Source organism: Oryctolagus cuniculus, chromosome 17 (genome assembly GCF_964237555.1).
Source record: "Oryctolagus cuniculus chromosome 17, mOryCun1.1, whole genome shotgun sequence".
In the NCBI taxonomy this organism is placed as follows: domain Eukaryota; kingdom Metazoa; phylum Chordata; class Mammalia; order Lagomorpha; family Leporidae; genus Oryctolagus; species Oryctolagus cuniculus.
Genome location: NC_091448.1, coordinates 38,588,417 through 38,607,392, shown reverse-complemented (window position 1 = coordinate 38,607,392; position 18,976 = coordinate 38,588,417).

The window sequence follows — 18,976 nt, the reverse complement described above, 5'->3', positions numbered from 1 at the left end:
GCTGCCTCGGCTGCAGCCCAGGAGCTGGCCATGCCCAGCAACAGTTTCCAATTTCTCCACGGCCCCCAGAGAGGGAGCAGCCCCGTGAGGCTGATTTCAGGCTTCTGAGCTCTGGAGCTTGGCGGGGATCCACGTGTGTTGTTTAGGATAGTTTGTGGTAGCTTGTCACAGCAGCCACGGAAACTCACACATGGCTAACTCAAGAGTCACAGGGATCCCCTGGAGCTTTGTGCAGAAAGAATGGGACATTGCAGAGCCAGACTTGCCTGCAGGAGAACCCAGCGGGGAGGAAGACACCCTGAAGGAGGTAGACTATCACGGGGACAGGCAGCACAAGGGGAGGTGCTGATGTGGACATCAGCAGCTGAGTGCAAGGGCTGGGGCCTTACAGGGAGCTGAGACCCTCAGCGTCTCTGCCTCTCACTTCTCAGGCGAAGCCACGGTGCCGCCTCCACCTGCCCTGGTGTCATTGCTAGTGGCAGGCCAGGGTCAGGGCCAGAATCTCACGGTGGAGCCCCCGCCCTCCCAACTGGAAGGGCAGAGCTCAGATCCAGGGTCAGGATCACGGGAAAGCCTGCAGGTGGCCAGGCCACACTCATGAAGAGAGCGCTCCGCCTGGGGAATACCACGGCCGGCGTGGAGTCCTCGCAGCGGGGCCACACGGGCTTTCACCGCTTGCACAACCCGAGACTTTGTTCTCTCCTTCCTCCACTCGTCACACGACCGCCTCCCCCACCCTGCGCCCGGAAAGCTGGTCTCTGCTTACTCAACTCCCCGCTGGGCTTCTCCAGAGCCAGAGGAGGTGGCAGGCCAAGCAAAGGGAACCGTGGTTAGGGAGCAACTTCTAGAAGCCAGGGTGGGTGGTGCTTCCTGCTCTCCTGCAGTGTCTCTGCCCTATGTCCACTCTTCTGATGGGAGGGAGTCTTTTCCACCTGCACCGGTTCATGCAAACTTTCTATGCCTTTCCTGCTGCCTGTTCCTGTCTAGAACCTTCTACAGGACTCCCATGGACATAGACATTTTTCTCCTAGGAGGCCAGGAGCTGAGTGAGAAGAGACAGGGACTTGGCCGGCGCTGCGGCTCACTTGCCTAATCCTCCGCCTGCTGCGCCGGCATCCTGGGTTCTAGTCCCGGTTGCTCCTCTTCCAGTCCAGCTCTCTGCTGTGGCCTGGGAGGGCAGTGGAGGATGGCCCAAGTGCTTGGGCCCTGCACCCGCATGGGAGACCAGGAGGAAGTACCCGGCTCCTGGCTTCGGATTGGTGCAGTGCCAGCCGTAGTGGCAATTAGGGGAGTGAACCAACGGAAAGAAAACCTTTCTCTCTCTCTCACTGTCTATAAATCTCTCTCTCTCTCTCTCTCTCACTGTCTAACTCTGCCTGGCAAAAAATAAAAAATAAAAATAAAAAAAGAAGAGACAGGGACCAAAGAAGTAAAATGAGGAAGCCGAGGGTGGTGACAAAACCCACAGTTCTTCCTGGTGGCTGAGACCCGTGGTCATGGTACAGTCCCAAGCTGCATTCTACACACCCTCTCCAGCCCCTGGGGACTTTCCCTCACTCTCTTTTCCACTTGTTCTCCCTTCTAAATGCCTCTCCTCTTGGGTCCCCCGTAGGCAGTCAGGAGGTCTGCTTGCCCCAGTTCTGCTCACCAAGGACAAAGCAGGCTTCCTCTTCACTCCCTTCTCCCAGCATCACTGGGTTCTGCCTCTGCATCTCTTTCTGTAAGATCCTATAAATAGGGTAGGGAAAAGGGTAGCCTTCATACCCGGCCCTACAGAGCACTTAGTGTTTCCCAGGAGCCAGGCTTGCTCCTTAGCTCATCCACGCAGTGCTGTCTCTAGGAATTCTCAGAATAGAGCAGGCTGGGTCAGAGGCCACCAATACTCAGGATGGAGCCACCTCGCAACCAGTGTGCGGTCTTTGCACAGTGAGACTTCACTACCTACCGCAGAGGGAACTTTATTTTACCTTGCCAGTGTTGTTACTTCTCTCATCCTGATTTCTAGGAAGTTCAGATACACAGATGAGTTTCAACTTGGCCACATGGAACTTGAGCGTGAGTGACTCCATTCTGATCTCTGGCCTGGTCTGCGGGGGCCTGGTGCAGGTGTCACTGAGAGGCAGGTTGTTGCGGGGATGTAGGGAGCTAGGAGAGGAGCTGAGAGTGGACGGCTCCAGCCGAGCTGCTGTCGCACAGCTCCCTGCTGAGCCATGGTGGTTTGACAGCTGTGGGAGAGCTGTGGTTGGCCCATTCAGCAGCCTGGCCTGGCCAGCACAGCGAGTCCCCTTCTGTGCACCGCCCAAGCTCCCTTCCCTGTCTGTGCTCTGGACAGGCCCAGCTCCCGGGCACCAGCAAGCCCTGCCCCTTTCTGAGTAGGACAACCACAAGTTCCATGTGTCACAAACTTTGAACCAGTGCTGGCTGTAGGATGTGTCTCCCCTCCACATGCCTCCCTCCATGACCTTTAGATCACTGTAATGTCACAGTAAAATTCCATGAGGGGCACTCTCATTCCCCTCATGCACCTGGGGCCACGGCACTTCCAATGTTTAATAACAAGTGCACAAAATGGGTGGGGCTCCAGCCTGCCCCAGACCCCTCCCTCCTTGAACAGTCAATTGGGCTCCACCCCAGGGCTCCACTCCCTACAATCCCCGGGGGTATAAAGGGAAGACCTAACCTTGGTGAGGGTGTGTTTTTCTTTGTTGAGGGCTTTTCCACTGTTGGATGTTTTTCCTTGGGGCCTTTGCATTTTTGGCTATCCATTCATGCACTAATTTTTTTTTTTTCCACGCAGAGTGGACAGTGAGAGAGAGAGACAGAGAGAAAGGTCTTCCTTTGCCGTTGGTTCACCCTCCAATGGCCGCCGTGGCCAGCGCACTGCGCCGATTCAAAGGCAGGAGCCAGGTGCTTCTCCTGGTCTCCCATGGGGTGCAGGGCCCAAGTACTTGGGCCATCCTCCACTGCACTCCCTGGCCACAGCAGAGGGCTGGCCTGGAAGAGGGGCAACCGGGACAGAATCCAGCGCCCCGACCGGGACTAGAACCCGGTGTGCCGGCGCGGCAGGTGGAGGATTAGCCTATTGAGCCATGGCACCGGCCTGTTTTTTTTTTTTTTTTTTTTCGTTACAGAGAGAGGAGAGACAGAGATATCTTCCTTCCACTGGTTCACTCCCCAAATGGCCACAACAGCCTGAGCTGAGCTGATCCGAAGCCAGGAGCCAGGATCTTCTTCCAGGTCTATGTAGGTGCAGGGGCCCAAGTGCTTGGGCCATCTTCCACTGCCTTCCCGGGCCACAACAGAGAGCTGGACTGGAAGAGGAGCAACCGGGACAGAACCCGGCGCCCATATGGGATGCCGGTGCCACAAGGCGGAGGATTAACCAAGTGAGCCATGGCGCCAGCCCCTAATGAGTTAAACTTTAGCAAGGGGTTGATTTGTAATCATCAAATGGAAGACAGAGGAACTGCTAAGGAGGCAGAGATGCTGGGGCCGAATCAAATCTCTGTAAAAGGCCTTAGGGATAAGGGCTCAGCTTCAACTCCTAGAGAAAGGAGCTGGAAGCAAGGGGCAGAAGGACACGGGCTGCACTGTGTGGGACCCCCTCCCCCAGAACAGAACCCTGTCCACAGATAGCCCTCGGGGGATTGAAGGAACCAAACAACCATGACCTAGAGTCTCATGGTCTTTATTAAACAAGGATTTCTCACTTCCTCTTTCCCTCCACCATCAAAGGTGTGAGTAGGCGAGGAGTTGGTTAGCTCTAGGTGAGCTGACATTCTTGCCAGTCCTGCAGTGTAATTTTATCTCTTTACCTGTTGGGCTAAAACGCTCACCTTCCCAGGATGCACCTGTGTCTCCTCTGGGTTCAGGAAAGAGGAGAAGCCAGGATGACCACATGATACTAAACTCCATGTGGAGGTGCTGTGAACATCCCAGGTGGCTTCACGCTTGCTAAGACCCACGCTGTTTGTGTTTTCAGTTAAGGCATGAATCGGAAAGTACCCGCTCCTGCCCGGGACTGATTAGAAGTTAGGGTATAATAGCAACACCTGCAGCAACTTTGGCCCCAGCCCTGTTCTTCCAGTTCATTGTTGATGCCTGGGAAGCACCCACCCCGCCTCCCGTGGCCTTATCAACTGGCTGGGGTCCAGGCTGTGCCCAAGGAGGATTGCCTGACACTCTTAGAATCACTGGGTGTTATGGAGGCCAGCATGCAGAGGTTCCGTGTTGGGCAAGCAAACCCTTATTTCAGAGGGGAAATTTTAACCGGGAAATACCTGGTCTCCAAGCCTCTGCTGACTTCCATTACCTTTCCACCTGCTTCTCCCACTTGGCCGGCAGAGCTTCAGTCTCCCATACCTGCTGTCGCTACCCTAACACCACGTTTGCTTCTCATACAGCACATCTCATAGTCCGATGTCCTACACCTGCTATCGGGCTTCTATTGCAAAGTCTGTATCTTATACATCCTCACATGCCCTCCGCCCCCCACGTCCCTGGAGGCATCAGCATTAGTGGTGCTTGGTACAACTTAGGAGAAGGGCTAATACTTGAGTCCCTGTGTCCTTCCTAGGGCACGACACAGAACAGCGTGGTGTTGTAATCTGGGTGCCTCCAATCTCCATCTGACAACCCCCTGACCTGTGCATCTCCGGAACTCACATCAGCCAGGGTTCACCCAGAGAAACAGAACCAGGGGTTGGGGATACACACTAAATGACCAAGGAATTAGCTTACGGGATTGTAAGCTGGCTAGGCAAGGCCAAAACCCACACGGCAGATTGCCAGGAAGAGCGGGTTGGAGTTCCCAGGCGTGGGGTAAAGCTGTGGAATGTCTTCTCTGTCAGACAAGCCTCTGCCTTGCTCCAAAGTCTTCCATCGATTGTCTCCATCCCACCCAGACCGCCTGGGGTGGTCGCCCTGAGCTGCCCCCGGTGATCGTGGACTTCAGCCACACGCACAGAACTCCCGCTCAGCAACACTGAGATTTCGGTAACTGGGGCCGACAGTCCCGCCAGGTTGGCACACGACACTGGTTGTCACAGTATCTGTCCTGGCCACGTCTCTGCTTGTCAAGTCAGCTATACTTTGGGGCCGGGGAGGAGGGAGGTGGGAGGGGTTGCAGAAACCTCCCCCGAGGCCAGCAGATCAGCCTGCGTCCGTCCGTGGGTCTTCTCGGCTCACAGTGACATTGTCCGTCATGCTGACCCCTGCAGGACCAGTGCTGCCATCATCCCGCCTAGAGCAGCAACGTGAAGGCAGGCCAGAGCGTGACCAAAGGCTTCCTCTCGTGCAGCTCTGTGTGCACCTGACCCTCTTCTGCTCCGGACTCCAACACAGGGGCACTGGGATTTCTCCCCTAGGATTCTCACTGTCTTCACATCCACTGACACCCACGGGAGGTGTGAGTGACCTCATGAGGGGGGAGGCGGGATTGCCTTACCAGGTGCTGACCTCCTCGCCCAGAGGGGACGGCCACGCTGTGGTTGAGCCTGGACTTCACAGCTAAGGGAACAAACGGTTGGACAGTGGTCCTTTGTGTGTGGAGGAACCCTGCTCACCCTCATTGCCTCGTCCCCTAACCTACGCCATTGGGAAATCCTGTGAACCCCTTTTCCTCCTTGCACTTGGGAGCTGGCTGATGGCAGGAGCTTGTCGTCTCAAGAAAACTCCTGCAGTTCAGGCTGGTCCCTCTCACCAGGTCCCCTCTGTCGAGGCAGGGGATGGCTCTTTGATCAGGGCTGCGTTCTCTGGGAGTTCATCTGTTCTCTGTGGCTCCTTGGGAGGGGGGACTCCATAGCCTACTGTTCCATGGCTCTTTACTTTTTTTAAAAAAAAATATTTATTTGAGAGGCAGAGTTACAGAGAGAGAAGTAGAGGCAGAGAGAAACGTCTTCCATCTACTTGTTCACTCCCCGAATGGCCACAACAGCCGGAGCTGTGCTGATCCGAAGCCAGGAGCAGAGAGCTTCCTCGGGGTCTCCCGCATGGGTGCAGGGGCCCAAGGACTTGGCCTCCATGACTCTTGACTCCAGGTTCTGGGCTCCACCCTCTGAGAAGTCCTTCTTTGCCTATGGGAAATAACAGTTCATGCTTGCATCTGACTAGCCAGGCAGAACAGGCAACGTAGGTGTCCTGAGACTGATATTCTACTGCAAAATTGGCCCTTGGCCGGCATTGGGAACTTGAATACTAAACAGCTCCTTACACTGATACAGGAACCCCTGTATAATGGTGGCTCTCTGTGCCTAGACTTTAGTGACAATAATGTGTTTGTGGAACACATGCTTTCCTTCTGGGAGTCTGTGGTTTGGGCCCTGCCAGGTAGAAAGTCTGTCCATGTGACTGGCCCCGAGCACAATCTTGGACTCGTAGGCTCAGGAAAACTTCCCTGGCAATCAGCACTTGGCATGTGTCATCAAACTCATCACAACAGGAATTCAGGTATTCCTTTGTGACCCTGCCTGGAGGCGACTCTTAGAAGCTGGCACCTGGTTTCCTCTAGACTTCACCCCATTAACCTTTCCCTCTGCTGATCTTGCTTTGGATCCAACGGCTGAATTCCATCAGAGCCCTGAGGATGGCTGCATGCTGAGTCCTGTGGGAACCCAGAAAACAACAGCTTTTTCTGTCTCCCCTCTGCAGAAACTTGGGGGCCAGAAGTTCTCTCGTTAATTTTGACTATAGTAGGCCCTTGTAATCCAGGTGGTAGGGCTTCGAACAGGATAGTTCTCTTTAAAACCTCAAAGGGTCCAGTTGCTCCTCTTCTAGTCCAGCTCTCTGCTGTGGCCCGGGAGTGCAGTGGAGGATGGCCCAGGTCCTTGGGCCCTGCACCCCATGGGAGACCAGGAGAAAGCACCTGGCTCCTGGTTTCAGATCAGCGCAGCGCACGCCAGCCGCAGCAGCCACTTGGGGGGTGAACCAACAGAAGGAAGACCTTTCTCTCTGTCTCTCTCTCTCACTGTCTAACTCTGCCTGTCAAAACAAAAACAAAAACAAAAACAAAAACAAAAACCTCAAAGGGTTTCCTATGAAACGATTCAGGTTCTCTCCATGACGCAAAAGTGTCTACCACAATTCTTTTGCAACCAGATCTCCCTGTATGTTTGAATGCTTAGGCTTCTGCTGAAAATTTTTAGGAGGTGTTTTGTGTAGCTCAAAGTACCTACTAATAACCATCTTGATTCTTGCAGAGGCCTTAACAAAATGTCTTACAGCAGCCATCCTTCTTGTTAAATCTTTTCCTGAGGCTGTTCATTTACTCTGAGAACTTCTTGCAGGCTTTAGACACAACAGATGAGAAACAGTTATTTTCTCAATTAGAAATTCTTGCCCTTTCTGTCTTCCAATTCCCGCTTGAAAATGCGACAGTTCTTTCGTCAACTCGTCTTTTTCTGTCTTCGTCTATTCAGGCTTCTATAACAAGACACCATGCACTGGTGGCTTATGCACAGTAGAACTTTGTGTCCTCACAGTGCTGGAACCTCAGAGGAAGGTCAGGATGGCAGCACGGCCAGGTTCTGAGGAGGGCTCCCTTCTGGCCATCTTCTTGCCGTGGTCCCACGTGGTGGGGTGGGCAGCCTCGCTCTCGTGAAGCTGTTTTGTAATCCTATTCCCGAGAGTTCCACCCTCACAGTCTAATCACCCTCTGAAAGCCCCCACCTCCTAACACCTTCACATGGATGATGAGTTCAACATATGTGTTTACGGAGGACACAAAAATGCAAATCATAACATTTCTCACAAGCGATCATAGGCAGTCACGAGAAGCCAACATTTCCCAGAGTCTTCCAGAAATCATCTTGCTAAGGTTGCAAGTTCATTAAGTAAATTTCCCATTTCCCAAGGAATCACAAATATTTTGCCAAGCATTTTATTACTAATAACATGGATTTCTGTTTCTCTGTCCTCTTGCAGTTTTCACATCATTTTTCTAGCCCTTTCCAACAGTTTCCTCGCCACAATCTTTATTCATTGATTTTGAGTTGATTTTTTTAATCTAGTAAAAGATAAGGGTCTGCTTACAGAGGTGGGTCTGGGGGAAGGTCGTTCGGTCACTGGGGGCTCTCGTGAGAAGGTTGCTCACCTAAGCAGGGTTCAGCCAAGCTCTCTCTGCTCCCTGGATTGCCACGTGATTCTTCCTCCACATCCATTCCACCATTACCAGGCTTCCATCAGCACCAGACTAGTGGGGACCTCCAGGAGAAGGAGGAGGAGAAGGAGGAGGAGGAGGGGAGGAGGAGGAGCTTCTATGGCCTGGGAAAGCAGTAGAAGATGGCCAAGCCCACTGTTGTGGCCAACTGGGGAGTGAAGACTTCTCTCTTTCTGCCTCTCCTCTCTGTGTAACTCTGATTTTCAAATGAATAAATAAATCTTTAAAAAAAAAAGAAAATGTTGACAAACCATATATCTGATAAGGACTTAGTTTCCAGAATCTATAAAGATACTTCCAACTCAACAACAAAAAAAGACAATCCATTTCTTTAAAGGACAAAGGACTTGAAGAAAGACATCCTGCCACACAGTCAGAGCTGCGCCGATCCGAAGCCAGGAGCCAGGAGCTTCTTCCGGGTCTGCCAATCGAGTGTAGGGGCCCAAGGACTTGGGCCATCTTCTGCTGCTTTCCCAGGCCATAGCAGAGAGCTGGATCGGGAGTGGAGCAGCCCAGTCTCAAACCAGCGCCCATATGGGATGCCAGCACTTCAGGCCAGGGCGTTAACCTGCTGAGCCACAGTGCCAGCCCCAATATTTTCATTTTTTTTTCATTTTCTTGATATGCCCTTTGATGCACAAAAACCTTGAACTTTGATGAAGCCCAATTTATCTCCTTGTTTATTTTGGCACTTTAACTGCTGATATCATATTTAAGGAACTTTGTTTAATCCAGTGTCACAAAGCTCACATCTATGTGTCCTTCTGAGAGGTTAATAGTTTCAGCTCTCATGTTTAGGTCTTTAACCTATTTCGACTGGATTTTTTATTTTTTTTATTTTTGACAGGCAGAGTGGCAGAGTGGACAGTGAGAGAGAGAAACAGAGAGAAAGGTCTTCCTTTGCCGTTGGTTCACCCTCCGATGGCCGCCACGGCCGGCATGCTGCGGCCAGCGCACCGCGCTGATCCGAAGGCAGGAGCCAGGTACTTCTCCTGGTCTCCCATGGGGTGCAGGGCATAAGCACTTGGGCCATCCTCCACTGCACTCCCAGGCCACAGCAGAGAGCTGGCCTGGAAGAGGGGCAACCGGGACAGAATCCGGCGCCCCGACCGGCACTAGAACCCGGTGTGCTGGCGCCGCAAGGTGGAGGATTAGCCTAGTGAGCCGCAGCGCCGGCCCTCGACTGGATTTTTATATCTGATGTGGGACAGGAATCCAAGTTCAATCTTTTGCACGTGGATGTCCAGTTTTCCCAGTGCTATTCGTTGGAAAGACCACTCTTTCCCTTCGGAATGATTAGCGCCCTGTCGTGTGTGTGTGTGTGTGTGTGTGTGTGTGTGTATGTATTCTTGTTTAAGAGGTAAAGTGTTAGATCAGATCAAAATGTAAATTACTGTTATCCTCTTTGTCATTTATACAACATGTATCTGTTTAATTTGAAAGATTCCACTGAGCCTCGTCTAACAGTGGTGGGCGTCTGTGTGAATCGGTGCCGAGAAGCCCAGGACAGTGGGCAGGAGGACATTGAGGCAGGGACGGGTGTGGCCCCAGCTTCCCAGCAGCCCTCCAGAGAGCCAAGGATGGAGCCTTGCTTGATTTCTCAGGCCAGCAGGAATGCGTGCTTGGCCCTGCCCAACTTGTCCCAAAATGTGTTCAAAAGTAATGAACACCTGAGCACAGTTTTGAAAGTTTTCATCCTAAAGTTTAAACTCCATAGGCTTTGGTTGGCTCCTCCATCACTATTCCCACCACAGTCATTCTTACCCCTACATGGCCACAATGGCCACCCGGGCTGTGCCAAGCTGAAGCCAAGAGCCCAGAACTCCCCATGAGTAGCAGAGGGCCCAAGTACTTGAGTCATCATCCACTGCTTTCCCAGGCACATTAGTAGGGAGCTGGATCAGAAGCGGAGCAACTAGGACTCAAAGTGACACCCCAATATAGGTTGGGAGCATGACAAGTGGTGGCTTAATCCACTGCACCACAGCACTGGCCCCAGCCATATTATAAAAATAAAATATTTGCGGCCGGCGCCGCGGCTCACTAGGCTAATCCTCCACCTTGCAGCGCCGGCACACCAGGTTCTAGTCCCGGTCGGGGCACCGGATTCTGTCCCTGTTGCCCCTCTTCCAGGCCAGCTCTCTGCTGTGGCCAGGGAGTGCAGTGGAGGATGGCCCAAGTGCTTGGGCCCTGCACCCCATGGGAGACCAGGATAAGCACCTGGCTCCTGCCATTGGATCAGCGCGGTGGGCCGGCTGCAGCGCACCGGCCGTGGCAGCCATTGGAGGGTGAACCAAGGGCAAAGGAAGACCTTTCTCTCTGTCTCTCTCTCTCACTGTCCACTCTGCCTGTCAAAAAAAATAAAATTAAAAAATAAAAATAAAAAAAATTAAAAAAAATATTTGCATGACTTATTTTTTTACATTTAGTTTCCTGATTAATTTGGCAATTAAAAAAAATTAGGTCCCAGGGCCAGAGTTGTGGCCCAGCAGTTAAGCCGTCGCCTGGGACACTGGCATCCTATATCAGCGCCAGTTTGTGTTCTAGCTGCTCCATTTCCAATCAAGCTCCCTGCTAACACACCTGGAAAAACAGTGGAAGGTGGCCCAAGTGCTTAGGCCCCTGCCACCTATGTGGGAGACCCGGATGAAGTTCCAGGCTCCTGGCTTAAGCCCAGTCCAGCCATGGCCGTCGTAGCCATTAGGGGAGTGAACTAGTGGATGGAAGGTTCTCTTTCTCTCTCCCTCCCTCCCCTTCCCTCTCTCCCTACCTCTCTCTGTAACTCTTTCAAATAAATAAATAAACAGACAAACAAATAAATAAAACTTTAAAAAATTATGTCCCCTCCCACAACTTTCGATAGGTATATTGTTTGGATTGTCAAAGCACATAACTTTTGCATATATTATTTGCTCAAAAAATTACTTGTTGTTAATTCTACAGGCAATATATATTTTATGGCTTTACTTGTCCCCATTTCTTCTTTTTAATCTAAATTGTTTTAAAAAATTTATTTGAAAGAGTGACAGAGAAAAAGAGGGAGTGAGACAGAGAGAGAGGGATCTTCCGTTCACTGTCTCACCTCCCAAATGCCTGCAACATCTGGGGCTGGGCCAGGCCAAAGCCAGGAGCCTGGAGTTCAGTCCTCGTCTCCCACACTGGTGGCAGGGAATTGAGTACTTGAGCCATCACCTGCTCCTTCCAGGGTGCATTAGCAGGAAGCTGGAGCCAAAGCAGAGCGGCCAGGCCTTGAACGGGCGCTCCAACAGGAAATGCAGGTGTCCCATGCCACAGCCTAACCTACTGCACCACAACCCCTGCCTGCATGCCCATTTTGACGGCTCTCCGCGACTTTGGGTGCTGAAGCTTGGGCTCTGGGGGATTCCTCGGGGAGTCCTCATGGGACCCTGCCCCTGTCACTCCCGTCCTTACCTCCTTGCGTCCCTCAGATTTTTTCTGAGCAGATGCAGACAACTCCCACCTCTGGGGGTGATGGTGGCTGTCGTCACCCACCCACTCATACGTTGGAGTTTTGAGGGGGCTTCTTGGCCCCAGATCTGCTCCTTTGTACTTTGAATGTTGCCATATTAGCTGTTCTGTGTGTTTTGAAGTGGGTGGGGGGGTGGGGGGGTGGGGAGGATTTTACAAGATCCAGAAACTCTGTCAATACAAGCCCCTGAAAACCACCTTCCCAGAATTTGACATTGTCTCCCCTTCTGTGAACTGTGTGTCCAATCCTTTGGCCCTTTGTTAAAACTAGGTTGTCTGTGATTGTCCTGTTTATCTGTAAGGAATTCTGGAAACAAGTGCTTTTCTGCGTGCATGAATCGGAAGTGTCCATCTAACAAGGCTTCCCAGCATTCAGTGCAGAAAAGGTCCAAGTTATCCACCATTATCACTGTGGTCACTAACATCTCCATAATATTCGAGAAATATTTGCCCATCCCAAGATCGGAAAACGATTTCCTCTGTCACCTTTGAGAAGCTTCACTGCTTCACCTCACACTCAGGTCCACGACCCACTTGGAAGGGTTTTTGTGTGTGGTGTGAGGTAGGGGTTGAGATTCCTTCCAGTTTACATGATCCGATAACCCAGCTGCCTTTGCACTACAGTGTCTCCTCTGTCCCAGGTTAGCAGACGTGTGTGCCACATGTCTGTCTGCTGTTGTTCAGAGTACCACACTGTACTGCTTCCGGCCACAATACAAGGTCTTGGCGGCTTAACTTCTGCAACTTTAAGGTTATCTTTTAAAAAGATCTATATATTATTTGAAAGAGATACAGAGAGAGAGAGAGAGAGAGAGAGAGAGAGAGATCTTCCATCCACTTGTTCACTCACCAAATGGCTGCAATGACTGAGGCTAGGCCAGGTCAAAGCCAGGAGCCCAGAGCTTCATCTGGGTCTCCCACATGATTGGCAGGGCCCAAATACATGGGCCATCTTCTGCTGCTTTCCCAGGGGCGTTAGCAGGGAGCTGGACTGGAAGCGGAGCAGCCGGGACATGAACCAGTTCTCATATGGAATGCTGGCACTGCAGGCAGCAGCTTAACCTGCCGCACCACAATGCTGTCTTGACTATGTCTCTTGGAATTTTCATATGAGTTTTAGATCAGCTTGTCCATTTTCCTGAAAAATCCTTTGAAGATTTTGGCTGGGATTGTGTTAAATTTACAGTTCAAATTGGGGAAAATTGGAGTCTTTATAATAATGACTTTTTTCACTCACCCATGAACATGGTCTATCCCTCCCTTTATTAAAGCACTTAAAAAATGTTCTGGGCCTGGTTTTGTAGCACTGCAGACCAAAGCACTGTTTACAATGCTGGCATCCCATATCAGAGTGCTTGCTCCAGTCCCAGCTGCTCCACTTCCAGTACAGCTCCCTGCTAATGGGTTAGGGGTAGGCATGGAAATTTGGGCTCAATAAGTTGATGCGATCTATTAATAAATGACAAAGCCAGACTCCTTAATTTAAATACCAGAACTCATTCTACCACATCCCCCTGCCTCCCTTCATGAGGTGGTTGCAAAGAGCCAGCATGTACACCTGTCTTCATTCGTTTTGTCAGGGCACAGAACTTTAAGAAGAAATAACCCAGCATCTTCTGCATGCTGTGTCCCGGTGCGACAGTGCTGACCACGCGCTGACTCATGCTCGCAGCCAACTCCCCACTCAGCACCACTTCCTTCTGCTCCGGCTCATCTCTCCTGCTCCGCAGTCCCATTAGAGCAAGCAAGGGCTTCTTAGTGAGGTTGCCCCTCCCTGGTGGGCCGGGCTTCTTCCCCCACACCCCAGGAGCCGAGATGGGAGCTCATGAGGGCCTCTGACAGGGCAGCTGTTCCTGGGGCCATTGGCATCGTCTGGATTCACGGGTGAACACGGCTGCTGCTTCCTCAGAGACTTGGCAGGTTGCAAGGGGGTTGCTTTTCAAATCTTCAGACCCTGTGCCCACCTTTCCCTGTGTCTGAGGGCTCGTGCAAGTTGCTCGTGCTCCTAGGCCTGTACTTTCTGTAACTGGGGTTCAGAATACCTTCTGCATGGGGATTCTATGACAGGTGGATGAGGCCATGGGTGGTAAACATTCTCCTAGAAACCACACGGTCACGAGTATCCCCTCTGTGCTAGAAGGAATCCCTGGGAGCTGGGAGCCAGCTGCACCTGTCCCTAAAGACAGCGTCCATTGACAGGCAGCACTGCCTCTGCCTCCACGTGGTGAGGGTCCACAAGGTCTGGAGCCCCCACAGCTCACCTTGCACCCCAGCCTCTCCTTGTATTACCTGCTTCTCTCTGTTGGAAGGCTACCAACAAGCCTCTGGGCAACCCCACAGTCCTACACACCTTTAAGCATTTCCCTAAGACCCTTTATAACAAAAGACATTAGCAACCCACGTGAGAGTGGTGGCTTCCCATTGACCCGGCCATGCTGACAAACTGCTTTGAACTTCACCGGCTACAACAGGTTTACCAACCTCACACAATTTACTGCTGTCGCTGAAATGCACACAACTGCTGTCAGAAGAAACACCAAGTTGTGAGCGCCTACTGTTTTCCAGGCATGTTCTGAGGGTATGGCTTTTGATCTCAGAGTTACCCTGCAGAGTCGTTGATGATATCATTGTAGTACAGATTCAGAAACTGAGGCCACGTGGATGCTGACTGGGACAGCTCAGGTCTGGCTGTGAAGTGTTGTGAAGTTAGCCCAAGTGGGGCTCCCACTTGCACAAATTAGTGCCTACTGTGTACCGTGTTCTCTCTTTTCTTCCTTCCTTCTTTCCTTCCTTCCTTCCTTCCTTCCTTCCTTCCTTCCTTCCTTCCTTCCTTCCTTCCTTCTCTCTTTCTCTCTTTCTCTCTTTCTCTCTTTCTCTCTTTCTCTCTTTCTACAGGCAGAGTAGACAGTGAGAGAGAGAGACAGGGAGAAAGGTCTTCCTTTACTGTTGGTTCACCCTCCAATGGCCGCTGTGGCCGGCACACCATGCTGATCAGGAGCCAGGTGCTTCTCCTGGTCTCCCATATGGGTGCAGGGCCCAAGTACTTGGGCCATCCTCCACTGCTCTCCCGGGCCATAGCAGAGAGCTGGCCTGGAAGAGGAGCAACCGGCGCAGATAGAGGAGGCCATCCTCCACTGCACTCCCGGGCCATAGCAGAGAGCTGGCCTGGAAGAGGAGAATCCGGCGCCCCGACCGGGACTAGAACCTGGTTGCCGGCACCGCAGGTGGAGGATTAGCCTCGTGAGCCGCGGCGCCGGCCTACCATTTTCTCTTATATATTCTGTTGTGTGCGACATTTACTATCTATCACCATTTAACATTAGTTGTGGATACTTTTCTGTGTCCACATAAATGTGTCTCATCTTTGTGGATTATATGATGAGTAATGAGTAGATTTACAGTGATTCACGTAATCGATACTTTCTGGTCACTGTTTTATTTGCATGGCTTCTTTTTATTGTGTATATTGCTACAGTGAACATGATTTCATATTAATATTTTGTCCACCAATGAACGTGTTTTCTATAGAATAAATTCCTAGGGGTAGGATTACAAGGGCAAAGGTCGGGAACATTCATTTTCATAAGTATTACCAAGTCAGGCAGCAAATGTTTAGATCATTAATGATTTTCAATCATTGAATAATAAACACTTACAGAGTCTACTTTAAATACTTTTTTTAAATCAAGCACTATTCTAAGTGCTTTATAAAATTAACCTTCTCCATCTTTACTGTAGCCCTGAGATATATAGTCTGATTATCCCCATTGCACAGTGGGAACACTGAGGAGCAACTTGTCCGGGACTATGCATGCAGGAAAGGGCAGGGTGATTTTCATATGCAGGCAGTCTGGCTCCTGAATCTACATTTTAAGGACTATGTTATATATCGTCCAGGTCTCTTTGAAGCTTTGCCCCAGAATTACCCCAATCCTCATAAACAAACACTTATGGGGGTAGGGTCAAACAAGATTTTAAACAGAAAAATATCCCATCAAGTAGGGAACTTATAAAAGCTGTATGCTATAAGCTTTTTCCCATTATGCCCATGGATAATTTACTGATTCTATCATCTATTTTAAAAGACATGAAACTCAACCCTTAAAGAAGGACCCAAATCATGGTTCACCACAGGTACCCTCCTAGGTCTTTTTATTATTTTTTTAAGATTTATTTTATTTATTTGAAAGAGTTATAGAGAGAGGTGCAGAGAGAAAGTGAAAGGTCTACCATCTGCTGGCCCACTCCCGCAATGGCTGGAACTGCTAGAGCTGAGCCAATCCAAAGCCAGAAGCCAGGAGTTTCTTCTGGGTCTCCCATGTGGGTGCAGGGGCCCAGGGACTTGGGCCATCTTCTGCTGCTTTCCCAGGCCATAGTAGAGAGCTGGTTTGGAAGTGGAACAGCCAGGTCTCAAATCAGCACCCATATGGGATGCCACAGAGCCGCCCCCCGCACCCCATCTTATGCCCTTATTTTTCCCTGTGAGAATCATTCAACATGTTTATTTCATGCTAAAATATGGGAAATAGCTACTTTTTACATTTCTGAGTATGATTAACACTAATTATAGGACCATTGAATTGAAATGCCTTATTTTATACTTTTTTTAAGATTTTATTTATTTATTTGAGAGGCAGAGTTACAGACAGTGAGAGGGAGAAACAGAGAGAAAGGTCTTCCATTCGTTGGTTCACCCCGAAGATGGCTGCAACTGCCGGAGCTGCGACGATCTGAAGCCAGGAGCCAGGTGATTCTTCCTGGTCTCTCAGGTGGTGCAGGAGCCTCAGGACTTGGGCCATATTGCACTGCTTTCTGAGGCCACAGCAGAGAGATGGACTAGAAGAGGAGCAGCCAGGACCAGAACTGGTGCCCATATGGGATGCCGGTACCGCAGGTGGAGGATTAACCTAGTGTGCCATGGCACCAGCCCCCTGTTGTATTTTGATTTAAGATACTATAATGTGGAGTATATTTCTATCAGTCAAAAAGTGCTGGATATAATGAAATGGATTGTGTTCTAGTTGAAACATTTTTTATGAAGCCTAAACGTCAGTATAACAGGTAATTGATAAGAATGCCAACTCTCCTTTCATCAGGCATCTGCCTGCCCTGGTGCAGAGAAGACAGGGCCGTGGGAAGGGAAAGTGGTGATCAGCCAGGGCTGTGGCCACCTCTGCTCCTTTGTCCCTCAAGTAGGTAAGTCCTGATTTCTCCACACAGCCTTGTCCAGAGGACTGGCCACAATGCCCTTCTCAATGGGAAGAGCTATCCCAGAACCACTTGTTCAAACCCAATCAAATCTGAGAAACCTACAAGGAAAAGGTTATTTTAAATTTTCCAAGGAATATGTCTTTATTCATATGCATCACAGAAAAGCCAGAGTCTGCAGGAAAACCAAGATTAAAAAAAAATCCTTCCATTTGGGGGCCACGGCCTGCTTCACCATGTCCGGCATCCCATATGGGTGCCTGTTCAGAACCAGGTGGGTGCAGGGGCCCAAGGATTTGGGCCGTCTTGCACTGCTTTCCCAGGCCTGGGAAAAGGCCTTTCCACTTCCCATCTAGCTCCCTGCTGTGGCTGGGGAAGCAGTAGAAGATGGCCCAAGTCCTTAGGCCCCTTGCACCTGCGCGGGAGACCCAGAAGAAGCTCCTGGCTCCTGGCTTCAAACCGGGGCATCTCTGGCTGTTGTGGTCAATTGGGGAGTGAACCAGCAGATGGAAGACTTACCCCCCCCCCACCTCTGCCTCTTTGTAACTCTGCCTTTCAAATAAATAAATAAATCTTTTTTAAAAACCTAATTTGCATTCCCACCAACATTGCATAAAATTTCCTTTTTTCCCATATCTTCCCCAGGCATTTGCTCTTTTTTGTGTTTCCGATGATAGCCATTCTGACTGGTGTGAGTGACACCCACTGTGGTTTTGATTTGCATTTCCCTAGTGGCTAGCCAGAGCCGGCATTCCTTCACGTGTTTGCGGGCCAAGAGGTTTCTGTTGCAACTACTGCATTCTGCCATTGCAGGGCAGGAAGCTCTAGAATGAATGAGCATGACAGTTCTGGTAAACCCCCTCTTCCTTGTTAACCAGAAGGGCTGTCCCCCTTGTATGGGAGGAAAACTCTCATCATATCCTGCATCTTCTCGACACCATGACTCAAGTCTATGAGCTTTGTTCTATGTGCTTCTGAAATTTAGGAGAGCCTTTGTCACTCAACAAAGCCCATTGTCTAACTCAGCTAAGTCTAGTCCGAACATTAGAGCTGAGCACGGGCCCCTTCATTACAGGCTACTGTGCCCTCCTCGTGAAGCAGGGCTGCTGTTGACTCCATGAGCAGGAGTCATGGGGAAACTAGGAATCTGGAAGAATCAGAATGGAAGATGCACTGGACCAACATCTCAGACTAATGTCATCTCTGTTATATACTGTGCACCACGAGATCACTGGCTAGCTTGTAGCTGAGAACTGTTGAGCAGCCAAGGAAGGCGATTTATAATCATGGCGTTCATCTCAGTGCTAAAATGCACACACCCTGTGTCTCGCCTCCTTGCTGCTTCCCACACCTGAGACTTAAGATTTTGTCTGAATCTTCTCTGAGAGCCACCTGTGGACACCAACTCAGAATAGATCGGGGCTGCGGGACGCAAGACAGCGCATATCTGCCGACACATCTGCTACCCTGCACCTGACACAGGTAAGACCAGGAGCTGTGCCTGATTCCCCCAACCAGGTGTGAGCAGGGGAGTCAGGCCTGCCTGGCCACTCCAAACCTGTGGCGTGGACCAGAAATGGGACAGAAATCTCCCAGTGTTCCCAGGGCCTCTCCCTCCACTCCGGTCCTTCCAGAAGGAAAACAGGTCACAGGGCCTCATGCCGCGTGTTTCATGAATGAAGACCCTTTCACATACCTTTCATCATTTACCTTTTTCTTCCTCCACAAAAAGTGCTCATCATACAAAAATCAAACATCCACATACCGATATTTTAACTGCCCAGAAGACAACATTAACCTTTTGACAGCATTACCAATTTTATTTTCACCAAGAAAGTCATCCTGTAAACACTTTCTTGTAACTTAAGTTTTGTCATGTAGATGATAGTAAATCACCTTTGTGTGGGCATTCTAGTCAGGGATTTGGGTTTGCGTGCTGACCTAATCAGATAATGCCTCAATGCTCGTTCTGAGAAATTTTGGCTATCTTCTAAGCATCCCCATATGAAGAAACGGAGCCTCCTCGTGTGTAAGAGACCTGTGAATTACCCATGAACTGTGCATAATTACAAAGCCAATGAGTGGCTAAGGCAGGGTTAACCCTAGGCCTGTGCTTGGCAGAGT